Source organism: Sitodiplosis mosellana, unplaced genomic scaffold, assembly GCF_009176505.1.
Source record: "Sitodiplosis mosellana isolate CC-2019 unplaced genomic scaffold, AAFC_SMos_1.0 Smas_scaffold_3816, whole genome shotgun sequence".
Taxonomy (NCBI): domain Eukaryota; kingdom Metazoa; phylum Arthropoda; class Insecta; order Diptera; family Cecidomyiidae; genus Sitodiplosis; species Sitodiplosis mosellana.
Window position 1 is genome coordinate 1 of NW_022599058.1, and position 6,197 is coordinate 6,197.

The window sequence follows — 6,197 nt, forward strand, 5'->3', positions numbered from 1 at the left end:
GAAACTTCAAGAACTTGAAATGATTAACTGTCGTTTCACCAAAAATGGCGAATTTAATCGAATATTTCCAAAAATGAAACGGTTCAAGTACGATACAAATAACATCGATAATTACGAATGTCTGGTGGATCATTATCCTCATTTGGAGGATTTTAACACTATATTTTACACCTTTGAATGTGTACCGGTTCCGATGAGGGAAAATATAGCAGCCGTTTTGCGTTTGAATCCACAGCTTAAAAAACTGAGTCTCCAACTTGATAGAACAACTTATTTCGACGAAGACACATTTCGCAGTGTAATGGAGCCAATGCAAAATCTTGAAGAACTCAGATTGGAAGGCAGTGCATTAATTCCTAGTTTCACTGGCCCGAAAATTCATTTGAAAAATGTGAAAACGTTCGGCATTCGCTACCTTAAAATCAAATGTCCATTTTTGTTTGATCAACTCGAATCTTTCGGTTTCAGTTATTTGAATGAATTGACGGCAGATGTTTATGACTTCATCGAACAAAATCCGACCATAAACACGTTAGATATTAGGACTTTAGTAGGTCATGTATCTAATATCAACGTCACACGCCTCGCGGAAGCACTACCAATGCTAAAGAGAATTCGGGGTCATTTTGAATTTAATGTGCCATCTGTTGAAGATGTACTTAGTTTAGTGTCCAGTTTTAAATTACTGGAAAATTTTGTTTTGTTTAGTATAAAAGATAATACTGTGTTGCATAATGAATTACGCGCACGTTTGGGGAGTGAATGGCAAATTTCATTAAAAAAAATTAATTCGATGTCTTCATTGACCTTGAAACGTTGCGACTATCCAAACGTCAATGATTTGAAGGTTTCTACTCCAAACTAACCCTTTATCTGATTTTAACTACCTGAAAGTATATCAATAGAGCTAGCTTTTTTATTTAAAGGCTAACTGTTTTCTTGATCGAGACTAAGTGGTTTCTGAATATTCCAATAAAATAATGTCAATTCATTCGCTTGTTTAGTAAAGTTCAAAGGATATTTCCCAGAAAATTCGCAAAAAAGCGGATTTTCTTCATTTTTCTAACATTCATCATACATTTTAAACATCATCAACAATAGATTCGTGCCGGAAGGAAAAAAAATTGTAGCTTTTAGATTTTGGGGTCTAACAATTCAAATATGAATTAATCTTCATTCCACAGTTCATGTATATGGGTATTTGTATGGCTGATTGTGTCAAGCAATGTTTTAATCGCTAAAAATTTGCCCAAAATTCGGTAGCTAGTCTTTGTTGAAACTTTTTTTTAGAATGTTATCATTTAGAAAACCATTTCGCACGATTGAATTGGTCGAAATTCAAGCGATACCGGACAAGTTAAAATCCAAATATGGTCAAATCATTATTTTTATGATACTATAAATTAAAGATCGAAGAGAATTTGGAAAAAAATTGTGTTTCTTCCAGATAAGGCCAGATTATGCTACTACTGGTAGAATACCAAGTAATCATCATGAGCCATACCCGTAAAGACAGATGACGAACTCTTTACGTTTTTCGATAGTTTTGATTACATTTTATTCATTTATTTGTATTTTCTTTTTAATGTCAGTGTCTTGTAGTGAATTTTTCATCTAAAAAACATCTTTTAATAGGCTAATCTTGCTGGAGAAATTCTTCAGAGATTTGATTTTCTTTAATAAAATTTTATTCATAAAAAATATTTGAATTTTTTTTTATTCCCTAAATGAGCCAAAGTAAAAGTCTGTTACTTTGGTGATAAAAATGTGTGAAATATAAAACTGTAAAGCATGAGACTTGTTGAACATTCTAAATGTCTACGGAATTCAGCAACCTATGCTTTTGGCCGGCGGAAGATAGCGGTGGCGCCTAAATAAGATGTATTAGCAATTTGCGGCATTTTTAAGAACTATCAATACTTTTTGTTGTTGTCACGAATTTCGCAACGAATTTTAAAGTTGCCGCAGATTCTATTTAGACGCCACCGCTATTTACTGTCACGTCAAACACATTGGTTCTTATGGCAGAGAAGCACACGTTGGAATTCAGTTGTTGGTTGTAAAATGCGTTCTGCTCGAAATATCATTATTATCGTCTTAGACTGAATGTCTGTGTCTGCATCGATCTAATCCTTCCAATAATTTCTCAAGCAAATGAAATATATCCATTATCCAGTGGGTATTATCCACCCTAATTGTGTTACTTTTCTTAACAGTCATCAAATGTGGTGTCTCTGTCATACGAAAATATAAAATTCGAAAACCTTGGATGTTTGAATAAGTTGCGCGTTGACAGTCAAAGACAGAACCGATTAATTCCGAACCCATTTTCGTCAATTTTTTAAAACGAACACTGAATACATACATTCAACAGATTCACTGAACTATTTTTTGTATAATTTAGCTAAAAATTGGTTTTAGTATCGTACGAAATCTGAATTTTTTTTTTTTAAAGTAGCGGTCGATAAAAATAGCTCGTATTTGCAAAGAAGGTATTTGCTGTTTTAGACTTTTAGCATTCAAAGCAGAGAACTTAGTTCAACGCTCTACCTTAAAACTAATCAATTTCATCGATCATTTTGGAAAAATGTGCCAAAAAAACTGTTAAAAACTGCGGAACTTATTCAATGACAATTTCGACAATTTTTTTCACAGGTCCCATCGACCAAAGATGAAAATCACGGACATGAATCAGATTTGCCTCGAAGAATGCTTCGAGCATTTGAAATTGGGCGATCTTCTGAGTGTGGCCGATACCAACAAAAGACTGCGCAGAGCGGCCGAGTTTGTTTACATTCGAAAGTATGGCAAAATGCGTATAAATTTTAATCGCGTTAAAAGACAAAATGGTCGATCTATTGCGGAGGATATGAAAAAACTCATATTTGGAGATTCAAATCTCATAGTTGAAGACTTGAAAACTTCACTTCAACTTTTGCGCTGTTTTGGTCACGTGATTAAGGAGGTCGATTTCGAAACGAATAAGAATCAATCAGATTTTTTTCTACTTAATGCACTCAACGAGTATTGCGCTGAATTTCTAGTCCAGGCAAATCTTCATTCAGGCTATTGTCGTTATATTGATTTGAGCGTATTCTCAAAGCCATTCACGCAAATTCAAACAGTTAAGATGTGGAACTTTTATTTCACCGAAATGGGCGAATTTAATAGAATATTTCCGAAATTAAAGCGATTTACGTACATTTGTGACGAGATAGGGCAAGGTAATCATGAATGTCCAGTGCCGTTGTATTTTTCAATGATATTTCAAAATATTCTCTTTGTCAATATGCCGAAATCACATATGTTTGGCGCATAATTATTTACAAATACCGAAAAATGGATAAATTTTTTCTCAAAAAGTTTTGAATCGATTGCCAGTTTGTGATGAAGAATAAGATGAAAGAGAGTAAAAAAAAGAAAAGTGCCAACGACACATGGTGTTCCCAGACGGTCACCCATTCAAGTACTAACCATGCTCAATGCAGCTTAACTTCAGTGATCGGACGAGAACTGGTGCTTTTTACATGATATGGTCGTTGACGAATGTAAACCACTGTTTTGCGAACACATTGTGAAAGATCGAACTATTGTCAATATTTACCTTGTATTTGAATGTAACAATGATTATTATAATCGTATACGTTCACAGTTAGAGTGAATGAAAATGTTTTTTTGATATAAAACCAATAGAAGTGTTATGCTTGGAAAGTATTTTAATGAATCTCCTTCGTAAATTTTGCATGTCAATTCAATGACACGCAAAGTCACACTTATCGCATATTTCTTTCATGAAAAGATGTTTCTTCGTCGAAATATTTAAAGAACTGACAACAAATGGAGACTATGATTCAAATAGACATAGAAAAAATTGTGAAAAAAAATGGTAAAACATGAATTAATATAAATTTATGTGAAGAAAGACAAATCTATGGAAAATGATAAGAAAACAGCGTCAAACATTCGAAAAGGCAAAAAGGGAAGAGAAAAAAAAAGAATCTCCCCAGCAGCGAATCGAACCCTGGTCGCCCGCGTGACAGGCGGGAATACTAACCACTATACTACTGAGGACTTGTGAATATTCGAATCCATAGAGCTCACAGATCGGCCGAAGATCATTTTCAAAACAATGTGGTTCTCATCTACAAACACGATGTATGTGGTCAAGCCCTAATTCATGCAATCCGTATCAGTCAGTGGTTTAGAAACAAATTGCGTGATCAAATCAGTCAAACGAAATAAACTTAGAATGAATGCTTTTTGTATGATTTGAAACTGAATGTGAACGTAGCGTCAGAATGGCGGCAGACAAAAGCCTATAAATATTTTTCATAATTCCTTCTTTGGAGCATTTTTTCATGAGCCAGTCAAAATAAACTTTTACTTTTACTAATTTCGAATCACCACTCGCGGTCATCAAGGAATGCTTATAATAATGCATCACCTCAGCATAGTGATTTCAACCATCGAGAATAAGCCAAAAATTATGAATCTCAGTGAAGAGTTAAACATTTTTAGAATTTCTATAATCATACGGTACAATGTGTGCTGCTCAAAATGCCCAAAATCACTGTATTTTTCGGCTGAATGTCTACGTCTGTATCGTTCTAATTACTTGTGACCACCATCCTTCCAAGAAACAAAATGCACCAATCCCTTCAACAACACTTGTGTGTGTTGCTTTTCTCAAAAGTGACTTAATATGGCGTCTCTGTCGTACAGTTATTGCCGATAATAGCTTGTGATACGCAAATATAAGTGACGAAACACTGAGTGTTTGAATCAGTTGCGATTTGGTTGTCAAAGTCATAGTCAGTTCTCTTAGAAGGGTCTGCACCAATTTACAGAACGAACTGCATTTACGAAACAATCTTGTGTGTGATAAGAAAAAAAATCATTTCAATATCGTACGAAATCTGCAAAAATTAACAAAGAAACGAAGAATCTGATAAAAATATCGCTTGTCTGCAAAGGAAAAAAGTTAGTGTTCAATAAAAACTCATATTCAAAGGTGTTCTTCCGAGTTCTATTGACACATACGAAAATTGCTTTAAGTTCAACATTTAGCTATAGCATTCATATCAGATAGTTTAGTTTAAGGCTCTAAATTGAAACGTTCCATGAGTTTTATTATTTCTTTTGGGAAAAAAATCGCGAGAAAACATTCAAACTTGTTTAATTTATTCATTTTCAATTTTTCCCCGCAGGTCGATCGACAAAAAAAATGAAAATCACGGACATGAATCTGATTTGCCTCGAAGAGTGCTTGGAGCATTTGGAATTGGGCGATCTCTTGAGCGTGGCCGATGCCAACAAGAGACTTCGCAGAGCGGCCGAGTTTGTTTACATTCGAAGGTATGGTGAAGAAAGCGTATCTTTTCAACAAGTAAAAAGACAAAATGGTCGATCTATTAAAGAGTATGTCATAAAAAATCTCATGGTCAAGGATTTAAAAACTTCACTTCAACTTCTGCGCTGTTTTGGTCACGTCATCAAATACGTATCGCTCGGTTTCACGGATGTTCGTGATCAAACAAAAAATTTACTACTTAATGCACTCAATGAATATTGTGCTGAATCTTTAGTCGAGGTAAATTTTTATAATTACACTTGGTCGAGTGTCAATTTGAGCGTATTCACCAAGCCGTTCACAAAACTTGAAGGAATTGTAATGCGTAGCTGTCATTTCACCGAAAAGGGTGAATTAAATAGAATATTTCCAAAATTGAAACGGTTTACATACGATAGATGTGGTAGAGGCGTTTGGCCTCCGTTCAATGATGAACGCCCGGAAGATCTATCGTACATCAATAGTTACGAATCTCTGGTGGATCATTATCCTCATTTGGAGGATTTTAACATTGATTTTCGCAGCAAACAATGTGTGCCAGTTTCAATAAGCGAAAATATAGCGGCCGTTTTACGTTTGAATCCACAGCTCAGAAAACTGAATCTTTCATTGTGCACAGAAGAAGATCGCCAGCTCGACGGAGCAACTTATTTTGATGAAGACACATTTCGGAGTGTAATGGAGCCAATGCAAAATCTCAAAGTACTCAAACTGATTGGCAGTGCATTAGTTCCTAGTTTCACTGGCCCGAAAATTCATTTGAAAAACGTGAAAAAGTTCACGATGGATTACCTGAAAACCAATTACCCATTTTTATTCGACCAACTTGAAGTTTTCGACTTTGTGA

At 34.9% G+C, this 6,197-nt stretch overlaps 2 non-coding genes across 2 annotated transcripts; both read right to left on the reverse strand.

Moving 5' to 3' along the window:
• Positions 1-3,425: 3,425 nt before the first annotated feature.
• On the reverse strand, positions 3,426-3,544 carry LOC129571944 (5S ribosomal RNA). Its single transcript, XR_008688364.1, has one exon. It is a non-coding gene; the product is annotated as a 5S ribosomal RNA (ribosomal RNA).
• Positions 3,545-3,999: 455 nt separating this feature from the next.
• On the reverse strand, positions 4,000-4,071 carry Trnad-guc (transfer RNA aspartic acid (anticodon GUC)). Its single transcript has one exon. It is a non-coding gene; the product is annotated as a tRNA-Asp (tRNA).
• Between the last annotated feature and the right edge of the window lie 2,126 nt (positions 4,072-6,197).